The sequence below is a fragment of the Danio rerio genome, chromosome 14, assembly GCF_049306965.1.
Source record: "Danio rerio strain Tuebingen ecotype United States chromosome 14, GRCz12tu, whole genome shotgun sequence".
Classification (NCBI taxonomy): Eukaryota; Metazoa; Chordata; class Actinopteri; order Cypriniformes; family Danionidae; genus Danio; species Danio rerio.
Window position 1 is genome coordinate 57,020,001 of NC_133189.1, and position 12,500 is coordinate 57,032,500.

A 12,500-nucleotide genomic window follows, 5' to 3' on the forward strand; every position below is an offset into this window, starting at 1 on the left:
ATTGTATTTTTAATTCATGTCATACAAAAATCGGTCAAGGTGTAAATAAATGTAAAACAAATTCACGAGTTGAACAGCGTTGCTGAAGATTTGAATAAGAAATATTTGTGTAAATATTGCAGTTGCAGGAATTCAGAGGTATTTATTGCAAGTTTTGCTGAGTCTAGGAAAGATTGGATGTCAGCTCGGCTTTGACTTTGTCTTCTGATTGAATGTCAGGTTATATTGTTGCTGCCTTTTTCTTAATAAGATACAGTGGAAGAAAAGAACTGAACATGGAGACTGTAAAGCTTAATTTAACCCAATGTGTGGAGTTGTGGACGTGTAGCAGGAGCAAATACAAGCACCAGATGTGTGTCTAACATAAAATAATATATTTAATCTATTTTTCTTTTCCCCCTTTTAAATATCAATCATTTGATGCGCTTTGCTCCACTCTCTGTATTATGCTGCCTGATCTGTCTGGTTTTCAACTAGGTCCGCTAAATGACGTCATGTGGGCGGCTACTTTCACTTTCACTGCTACAGGCGCTCAACTCTGCTCGTGTTCAAACCAAAAGATCGGCGCGGTTTTTCACATGGCAGGCTTTTACATCCTTCATACATGTTGAGATAGAGTTTATCGACTTGATGAGGGAATGTCTTGACAATCCACACAGACGTGACTCAGACTAATGCAACAAGTAAAATCCTACATGACTTCACGCTTTAACAGGCAGTCAAGCAGGTCGTGCACCAGAAGCGCCGCGACACGGCACACACATGACAGTTTAAACTATCACACACCAGACGCGCACATTCACATGATATTTAACATTAAACTAATCAGATGGCCTCTGTGGAGCGGCTAAAATATCTGAATCATGGCTGGGCGGCGCTGGTGTGTGTATAGAAACCTGTTTAGAATTCTAAATTCCATGGTGCTGCGTGGTGCGGCGTGGCGCCGTGCGGCGCTTCGGGTGTGCAAGCTGCTTCATGCAGAGAGTGAACCAAAGCACATTGGTGCCATTATACAGTGGCGTAGCGCAAAATGCGGAGGCCCCCCTGCAGGGATCACCGACGGGGCCCCCAAGTAGAAGCGGGGGGGGGGAGGTGTATATACATATATATATACATATATATCTATGATCGGGAGTTTTCCTGGATGTTAGTATGCATTTTTTTAAATTATGAAAATGTTTATTTGACCACTTTTCTACATTGATGGATCACTTATCGCACGGGCATTCCTGACAAAAAGCTTGTGTTTGTGTGTACAGAAATGTACTATTCACTCTCCCTGTTAAATTTGATCTAATCATGTGCTGAAACACACCTCCTCTCCTGCTTTCACTTCTCATACTGACAGAGGGAGCGATTCATTTGTGAATGAATCTCTGTTATGAACGACTCGTTCGTTAGCCGACAATAATAAGTTTCTGGCAGTGCAGCATCTCTTTGTCATATTTCTTTTGCATTGTTTGCTGATTTTATTCAACAAACCTAGCATAAACCGAGTGTTTAGTGCGAGTTGGTGTTACTTTGCCTTATGGTGAATGCAGTAAGTGACTATAGCTATTATCAATAAAGTGACCTGTTTAGCACAAATTTCAAAACATACAAAAACGTAAAAAACTTAATCCTATGAAATGTTCTGCCTTTGTGCTTTGTTTTATTTGTTTTCTCGTTACTACACTCGTAGACAGCGCTTAAGTCGAGCATCTTCACGTAATAACAATGTCCTGACTAGTGCGGTTGAATGACATTTGTCCTGGGAGCACTGTACCAATGTGGCGGCGCTATTGACGCATGCTCAGGGTACCTATGCGATATCTAGTGTATATATATCTATGTCACAAATTGAGGAGCGGGGAAAGGAGGCGGGGTGGCGTGACAACGCGGGGAATCCTTCACAAACTGAGGAGCTATCACAAACCGAAAGTGGCGAGAGCGTCAAAGTAGCCAGAAGTCATTCATTTTTTAACTAGAAACAGCGGCGCGTCTTCATTGGCTATGACGCGGTTCGGCGGCAAGCAATCAGAATGAAGTAGTCCACCGCTTGAGCAGAATTCAGAGAACACAGACCTGTAAACTTTGGTTCCGGCCACAGTTGTTCCCAAGAGTTTGATTATTGCGGTTCCTGGATTTTCAATTATTAAAAATCGCGACGACGTGGGGCCCCCTAATCACGCGGGGCCCCCCCGCGGTGCATGCCCTGCGGGCCCATCCGCTACGCCACTGCCATTACAATGTATTAAAAATATATATTTTTTTTTAAAATCGCGATTCTCGATTTAATATAAAATTAAATCGTTGTCAAAACGTAAATTCGAATTAATCGAAAAAAAAAAACGGAAAAATCGCCCAGCCCTAAGTCCATGTGTGATCATAGGGAGAACTAGATGACCAATAATTCTTGGCTGGAAATTGCAACAGCCGTGGAAAAGTTTGGAAAAACGTGAGGGATAAGTTTGTTAAAGCCAAAAGAGTCCATGGCAAAAGTGGAGACTCAGGTATATGCAACGGAGGCGAGCTAGTAAGTGCTGTGCAGGTAACCCTCACTCCTCTGACCTCTAAAGGTGCTCTAGCGACAGACGCTAGAGATTTTTAGCCTCCTTATTAGAGCAACCGACTGCCATGCGGAAGGTCGCTTGTTCGATACCAGCTCGGAGTGGGTTGGGTAGTGTATGCCCGGCGGGGTTAGGTTGGTGCCGTGACCCATATAGGAGTGAGGTTTAGGGGGGTGGGTGTAACGGAGGCCACCTAGTAAGTGCTGTGCAGGTAAACCTCACTCCTTTGACCTTTAAAGGTGCTCTAGCTACAGACGCTAGAGATTTTTAGCCTAGCCAACTAACTGCCATGTGGAAAGTCGCCGGTTCGATACCAGTTCATAGCGGGTTGGGTGGCTTAGGACTGGCGGGGTTTCATATACAAAATTGCTGTTTCTCAATATGCGTTCTTCAGTGGTCTTGCGTCCTCGTGTAATGTCATCATCCGCTGTCAAAGTTCAGTTCCAAAACTCAAGAGCGCAAGAACAGAGGATGCGTGAAAGTTCCCGGAGGTGATCTTGATATCGAGGACGCACTGATGCAGACTGGAGCACCGAACTCGCTCTGGAAGTCCCAGAAGTCATTGCGACTGGAGGTGGGAAGCGCAGCATTTTATTTAGATTTATTATTAAAGTTCAGAGATTTAATTATTTATATCAGAAGTTTCCCTAAATGAAACGGTAAAAGTAAACATTACCATTAAAATTTTAATAAGGGAATAAACACATTAAGAGTGTTTATTTGCTGAAATTCATATTAAAATCTGTTTTATTTATATTGTGCAAATTATATTTGTAAGGTCTTTATGCATAGTATACGTTTTAAAAAGGGAAAACAATAAATCATTGTAAGAATGCAGTAATGATTAAATGATTTTCCAGTAAAATCGTGTTAAGGTCATGTGACCATCAAGACGAACCAGGGAAGAACACAGCATCTCATTTCTCACAGGGTGTGTTCTCTGTCCTCGCGGTCTGCTGAGTTCGTTCTTCACCTGGACACCTGGCAAGACCAGTCTATGTTTTTCCACCCTTCATGGGTTTTACTCTGATCTAAATATTACAATCTTAAATTTAAAACAATTTAATAATTACAACACTAAAATGAAAGAACAAATTATTTCTTTGATAACTGGAAAGAAATATTTGAACCTATTAATTTACAATATACTGATGTCCTGTTTTTCTCAACCCAGGCTCATTCTGAAAACGTAGTCTTGCAGACTTTTCTGGAGACCACGAAATACATCCCGGGAGGTATGTATTTGTGCAGTTTTTGTTTTTGTGAATCCGCGAGAGGCCGCTATGCGCGCTTTTTCGCATGTCGAACATCTCTCACGAGCGCCGTCCACGCCGTTCTCGCGGTAACCCACAAGAGGCCGCTGTCGAACGTCTGTCCATCCGACTAGCTAATTGATTGACTGGGCGACCGGCCAATCTGCCGACCCACCCTCCTCCTCCTTCCCTAAACTCAAGCAGTTTTACTGATTGACCCACCCCCGCTTACTTCCCTAAACCCAACCAGCAATTTACAAAAAAAAAAGCTGTCCAGAAAAAGAAACGCCCTCGTTTGATTTTTACCATGTTTTCAGATATTACCACATTCTCACCCTGTTATTCACTTGTTCACTTTATTTTTTGTATTATTATTTTGTCTTACCTGATTTCTGGAACCGCTCTTCCCCGGACTCAAACCCAGTCGTTGTCAGCTCCTCTCTGCATCTCAAGTCCGCCGACGTACACGGCAAGTTAACCGGACAAACTGGTTTCTGCGGGAAAGCCCTTCACACAGAGGTAAGCGGTCAGCCGGCAAGCGCGGAAGGGAATGGCATCACACCGCCTCGTAGCGTTCGCTTAAAAAAAATTAAATGCAGCCATACGTATCTCCGGCTATGCAATTCGCGGTCTCCAGAAATGTCCGCAGGACTACGTTCTAGAATGAGCCTGTGTTGGTTTTTCTAGGCTTTATTGGTGATAATTGTCACAGTCACCAGCAATCTAGCCCATGCAGATTTCTGGAGAACTACAAATCTGCTGCTATAGGGACTACATATTTAGTCATGCAACACACACACACACACACCTGCCCCAAGTCTCCACTGATTATCCTCTCACAGCTGCTCACAGACTGATTCATGGACTACATAAACAGCTCAAACACACACATTGTCATTGAGTCTTGTTAGCTGTATAGTGAACAGTACAACGCAGTTTCCTTGCCATCCATGTTTTGAAACTTTGCTTTGTTTGATCATTCGTGTATGCTGCTTGCCTTCTAACCATTTGGCTGTAATTTCAATAACAACTCTGGATTGCCCATACACATGTGTTTGTTCCTGTATTGACCATTGCTTGCCACAATTCCATTTAATAAAGCCTGCGTTTGGATCCGCACTCCCTGTTGTCAGTGCATACTTCACATCCTGTTACAATCATGGTCAGGAATGTTGGACCAATTTGCCTTTTTACCATAAGTAGAAGACAGAAACTATCCAGACAGTAATGTGTGAACTGTGGAATAAGGCAAATCTAAAAACATCTGTATTTTTTTTTTAGTAAGTCAGTCAGTTCGTTTATTTATATAGCACATTTTTTTACAACACAACGTTGCCCAACGTGCTGAACACAGTCAATACCAAATAAAATAAAACCTACATCCCATATATAACAATTAAAGTATAAGGCAAACCTATCAACAGTACCCAAACTGAACAACGTCATAGGCGTAACACACACTCAGTCATACAGTATGGCCAATTCAGTTCATCAATCCCCCTATTGTCACGGTTGTCAAGGAGGACCCAAACGCAGAATAGACAGGAGAACACAAGGTTTATTTACAGGAGGTAAACAAGGCAACGCAGAAGGACAGTCCACACAATAGTGAAGGGTGATGGCAGGAGAACAGGCTGGTGAGGGGAGGAGACTCAGGATGATACAGAGGGGAGTGTCTTATGGGGAGTGAAACAGCCTGGTTTCACTTATGGGGAGTGAAACAGGCAAACTTCAGGCCAAGCAGTCAATAAGTAGCTAGCCGAACCTCCGGTTTAGGACAGGGGTGGCAAACAGATGAAACATCAAGTCAAGGGGATCCACAACCAGCGAAGAATCAGGAGGCAAGTGACAAGCAACACAGCAGGACTGGACAGCTGGGGAGACAAAAAAAATAAATAAAAAGAGCAGGCAAAAAACTAGAACAAAACAAATATTTAGGAGGGGGGAAATAGAGCACAATAAATAAAATGAAACATAAAGAACTAAATAAAACTACTAAAAACTAAAACAAAAGGGCGAACAAAATAAACTATAGCTAGAAATAAAACAGAAAGCAAAACACAACAATAGGAACTAAAAAAAATAAAGAACTAACAAAAACTAGGTCCAGACTGGGATGGAGGATTACAAAAATGGCAAAATGAAATCTCAAAATTAGTCTTAAACTACAAACAAAATGAAAAAATGAAAATGACAGCCACCTTGCTGAAAGAAGAAAAATAAATAAACAGAATTAAAAGGATGAATCAATTTGAGAAAAAGATCAAAAAGACTAGTACTAAACTAAGGCTAGACAAAAAGAAACAAAACTAGACTATATCAGAAACCTCTATCAAGCACTAAACAAGATCCCCGACAAGAACACAAAAGATAGTATGACGACCGGCAAAGAAAAGTGGAAAATGAACTCAATATAAAGGGAGTAGATAGCAAGAGGAACAGATGAACATGATTAGAAAAACAAGGGCTAAAGGGGGCGAGGCATAGGAAAACAAGGAGGCAGGACAAGGGGAGCACATGGCCAACACAACAAAAGAGACAACCATGTGCTAATACACAAAACAAACAAAGAGACATTCAACACAGACACGAGTGACAGGGCTGTAAGGGCTGGATCCTGACACCTATAGCGCATGTGTTTGGACTGACACCCGGAGGAAACCCACGCCAACACGGAGGAACATGCAAACTCCACACAGAAATGACCCAGCTGGGATTCAAACCAGCAACCTTCTTGCTGTGAGGCCACAGTGCTAACCACTGAGCCACCATGCCACCCTTATTATGCATCAAATTTGATTAAAATGTCATTAATAAAAAATGGACACAATGGTAAAAACAACTCTCAAAACATTTTTTTTTTTTGAGCATTTACTCATTAAAGAGAATTCGCCAAGTAAACTTTTCTGCAATAACATTACAAGTTAAGACTTGTTTTGTAAAATATATAAATATTCTTCAACTATTTTGTGAAACCAAATGATTAAACTCAATTTCATAACCACAATCCCCAGCAGGGTCAGCGAACACCACCCACGTGTACGAGCAAATTAAAAACACAAAGTATTTTCCTTGAACAAACCTGCTCATAATAAAGCTGTGAGGAGTTATTACAGGAAGCGTATTGCCTTTTCAAAATGCTTTGTTTAATAGATTAATGGAGGTAATGAGGCATTGCTGCAGTTCCTAATGAAACGGAATGGCTTCACCGCCGCATGAGTTTCCCGTCCGCAGATTTTTATCGCATTCAGCATTTCTCCACAACAAGCCATGTGTAAATTAATCAACTCAGCTCTGCGGACATTTCAAAATACAGCTGAAGTCTGACTTATTAACCCTGCGTGTATATGTTTTCCCCAATTTGTGTTTAACACATTTCTAATCATGATAGTTTTAGTATTTAATTTCTATTAACTGGTTTCTTTTATTTTAGCCATGATGACAGTACATTCACTACATACTTTATCTGTTACAAAGAGAAAACTGAAGTCATTGCGTTCGGGAACAGAGATGAGGTCCTCAAGGTGAACGCATTCCTTGGCTTTAAGGGTCAGGGGCGGACTGGGACTAAAAATCAGCCCTGGCACTGTAGCCACACCAGCCCGTATTACCACACCAACACAGCCCCACCCACGGCATTTTGTTTTTTTGAGGAAAAACTACGGGGCGGTGTGACATTGCTCCTCTTCTTTGCGCTTGCCGGCTGATGGCTCACCTCTCTGTGGAGGGCTTTCCCGTTGCAGCCAGTTTGTCCGCTTAGTTTGTAGTGTTACGTCGGCGGAGTGGAGTCCCGGAGGAGGAGGAGCCACCCGCGGCGACGACCGGGTTCAAGTCCGGGGAAGAGCGGTTCCAGAAATCAGGTAAGATAAAAAACAGAATCAAAAAAATAAAAGTGAACGAGTTCATGACGGGGCAAGAATGGGGCTAAATCCAAAAACGCGGTCAAAATCGGACGAGGACTTTTGCTTTTCTGGATGGCTTTTGTAAATCGTCACTTGGGTTTAGGGAAGGAGGAGGACGGTGGCTGGGTCGGCCGATTGGCCGGTCTATCGTTCAGTCAGTCGGACAGATAGTGAGAACAGAACAGTGCGAGCGCGAACGGCGCGTGCTCCCGAGATGCATTCGAGACGCAAAAAAGTGCGCACAGCAGCCTCTCGCAGATTCAGGAAAAAGAAAACCTGCATAAATCTGTCTGCGGGGCTAGGTTTTGAGAGTTTTTAATTTAGAGAGGAGCATGTGCTCATGATTGACCCAGCTGGTCTACATTAGCTAAATATGATCCTCCAATCAAAGGATCCCAAATCACTATATATATATCCTCATTTCCTTTCTACAACTATCTTCGTCTGGAAGAAACCCCCCTCCTCCCCTTCTTCCTCCTTTATCCAGAATGGACGGCACGGTGGCCCAGTGATTAGCACTGTTGCCTCACAGCAAGAATACCAATGGTGTTGGGTCCTCGATGAGCCATCTGTTATTTCTTTGTGGAGTTTGCATGTTCTCCCCGTGTCCGCGTGGGTTTCCCCCAGGTTCCCCGGTTTCCTCCCACCATCCAAATGTGTTCTATATTATAGATAAAATAAGCCCAAACCTTTTTTATAATGTCTTACTCTCAGGAAGTTCGCCTTGGCCTCAGCAGCGGGGGAGTTTGAGATAGACCTGAGCTCAATCTCCACTCGCCCTGCAAAAGGGGGGGAGCCCTGGGCTCGAGGATCCCTTGAGCTCAGGGCTCTCTCCCGGGACAGCATGCCAAACAAGCTATGTATAAATCATGATAAGTGTGAACTCTTGAATGAGCCTGGGTTGCACATTTCAGTAGTTCAGTGCTTTCTCCTTGTGTCATTATATTCTTATCACACACAACTCATTCTTCAGATTCCTTTGATCTGTTTTATTATTATGCTTGTATTGATTGGGATTTTTCCAAAATCTGCTTTAATTCCATGTCAACAGCTCCTTTAGAAATATTATTCCCAAAAAATAAAAACACAATATGATCAATACTTATTTTCCCTGCTGTACAGTCCAGCACTTCAGAGTCACACTGCTAGTGCTTGAAGATTTGTGTTATTTGGCAAGCAGAAAGCATTCTATACTGTACAGAAGACACGGCACAGAGATTGATTGACAGTGGTCTACAGCCAATAAGGATGCACAACGCAATGTAAAAAAGCATGTCAAATTGCACAAAAAAATCTGCAAAACTGCAAACCACTGTATTAATATTCTGCTTAAAGTGACATTTAAAGGCTTAACTAGGTTAACTAGGGTAAAGTTAGGGTAATTGGGCAAGTCATTGTATAACTGTGACGATAACCAGCGATCGGTCTCCGGAGATCGCTGGTTTCCACTATCATGAACTTCACTTCCGCATTTCCCAGACTGTCTACAGAACAAACCATCATTATACAATAACTTAAATAATTACCCTAAACTGCCTAGTTACCCTAATTAACCTAGTGAAGCCTTTAAATGTCACTTTAAGCTGTATAGAAGTGTCTTGAAGAATATCTAGTCTAATATTATGAGCTGTCATCATGGTAAAGATAAAATAATCAGTTAATAGAAATGAGTTAATAAAACTATTATGATTAGAAATGTGTTGAAAAAACCTCTACGTTAAACAAAAAAGGGGGCTATATATAATAACAAAGATCATCATTATTATTATTATTATTATTATTATTATTATTATTATTATTATTATTATTATTATTATTATCAGCACCTACAATAATGATGATAATAATAATAATAATAATAATAATAATAATAATAATAATAATAATAATTACAACAAAAACAACTATTATTATAATAATTATTATGATTATGATTATGATTATTATTATTATTATTATTTTGTTATTCTTGGTGTTGTTATCATCAGTAGAAATAATATAAATCTGCTAATAAAAACGTGTGCTATATTAAACTATTTTATTAGTATAATAACAAAGGACATTATCATCATCATCATCATAATTACTAGTAGTAGTAGTAGTATTAACATTATTATTATTATTATTAATAATAATAATAATAATAATAATTACAACAACACCAACAACAGTAACAACAACAACAAGAAAAAAAGAAGACGACGAAGAAGAAGAAATAACAATACTACTACTACTACTACTACTACTACTACTACTACTACTACTACTACTAATAATAATAATAATAATAATAATAATAATAATAATAATAATAATAGTAACAATAATAGTAATAATAATAATAATAATAATGATGATGATGATGATGATGATGGTAATATTTACAATGAAAACAATTATTATTATTATTATTATTATTATTATTATTATTATTATTATTATTATTATTATTATTATTATTTAATTACTGTTGGTGTAATCATTAATATATATATATTTTTTTTCGTGTTGTTGCTATTATCTTCACTACATATTCATACATGCACTTTTTCCAAACACGCACGCCTGCTCACTCATCTCGCTTGATTACACTCACCAGCTGAACCTTGTCAAAGACTGATAACACACCATACTTAAGCCATTCATGAACCCATCCATGAACCCATCCAGAGTCTTGTTTACTTTTAAGTGACATTACAACGCGTTTCTCCCTGTCTTGTTACTCTGTGTTTGAACCTAGCTTTGTATCCTTGTTATCCTGTTTAGCCACCAGCCTTTCGACCTATTGCCTGTACCTAGATTACGACTCTGGATTTGCCCGCACATACCTGTTCATACCTGATTTGACTATTGCTTGCCTGACTGTGAATAAACCTGCATTTGGATCCTACCTTCTGTTGTAAGTGTCACTCCCCAGCGTTACAATAACAGTGGCTTTTTCTGGAGACAAAACTAATACTGCTTAAGGGGCTGATAATATTTACCTTAAGTGGCTTTAAAACAATTAAAAACTGCTTTTATTCTAGCCAAAAAAAAAAAAAAAAACTAAGGAAACTTCAGAACAAAAAAATAATATAGGAAATACTGTGAAAAATCCCTGAATCTGTTAAACATCATTTGGGGAATATTTAAAACAGATAAACAAAACTCACAGGAGGGTGAGTAATTCTGACTACCTTAAAAAATAAGAAGAAGTAGTGGTGAGGCAAGCGAGCGAATGCAGTGCCGGCCAGCGAGGAGTTGTTAAAGCTTTATGGGGCTTCCTTATTTTTTATTGGTGTTACTCATGTCTGAATAGAGAGCATTTTTCTCTGCTGTGTCAGATAGTCGATATCAGCTGAAGTTTGCTCAGGTTGTCTCCTTCTGAGCTTTGCTTTATGCTTGTCCTCCAGGAATACACCAGTGCATGTTTAGTTGTGACTCTCAAATAGTAGAAACGAATCGTGCAACAATGACAAAACACACCATGTTGTTTTGTCATCCGTACAGATGAAAATGTCATTGCATTGATGAACAAATGAACACCCACTAACCATAAGCAGATGTAGAAAAAAGTCTGGGAGAGACTAAAACTGACAGTGTTATTCTGTGAGATTAAATAGGTCTGATGATTATATTATGACATTGATGAATAGAAATGCATTGATATTGATATTAATAATATTAATGTCAAGTAATAGTTTTATTATTATTGTTATTATTATTATTATTATTATTATTAATATTATTGTTATTATTATTATTATTATTATTATTATTATCATCATCAGTAGTAATGATATGAATGTGCTAATAAAATGTACATAATACTAATTTACTTTATTAGTATAATAACACAGATCATCAATATCATCATCATCATCATCATTATTAGTTTTATTGCAATAATATCATTATTAATAAGGGTAATATTAATACATGTATATATCATTGAATAAATAAATGCATAATATATATATATATATATATATATATATATATATATATATATATATATATATATATATATATATATATATATATATATATATATATATATATAATGATGATGATGCTGATCTTTGTTCATATATATATATCTATCCCCCCTTTGATTTTTTTATCTTTTTTTATTATTTCCCTAATTATGCTTAACAGAGCAAGGAAATTTTCACAGTATGTCTGATAATATTTTTTTTCCTCTGGGGAAAGTCTTATTTGCTTTATTTCAGCTAGAATAAAAGCAGTTTTTAATTTTTAAACATCATATTGAGGTCAATATTATTAGGCTCTTTATGCTCTATATTTTTTTGACTGTCTACAGAACAAACCATCGTAATTAAATAATTACCCTAACCTGACTAGTTACCCTAATTAACCTAGTAAAGCCTTTAAATGTCACTTTAAGCTGTATAGAAGTTGAAAAACATCTAGTCTAATATTATGAGCTATCATCATGGCAAAGATAAAATAAATCAGTTAATAGAAATGAGTTAATAAAACTATAATGATTAGAAATGTGTTGAAAAAACCTTCTCTACATTAAACAAAAAAGGGGGCCCTATATAAAAACAAAGATCATCATTATTATTATTATTATTATTATTATTATTATTATTATCATTATCAGCAACTACAATAATGATGATGATAATAATAATAATAATAATAATAATTATTATTATTATTACAACAAAAACAACTATTATTATAATAATTATTATTGTTATTAGCATTATTGTTGTCATCATTGTCATCATCATCATTATTATTATTATTATTATTATTATTTTTATTTTATTTTTATTATTATTATT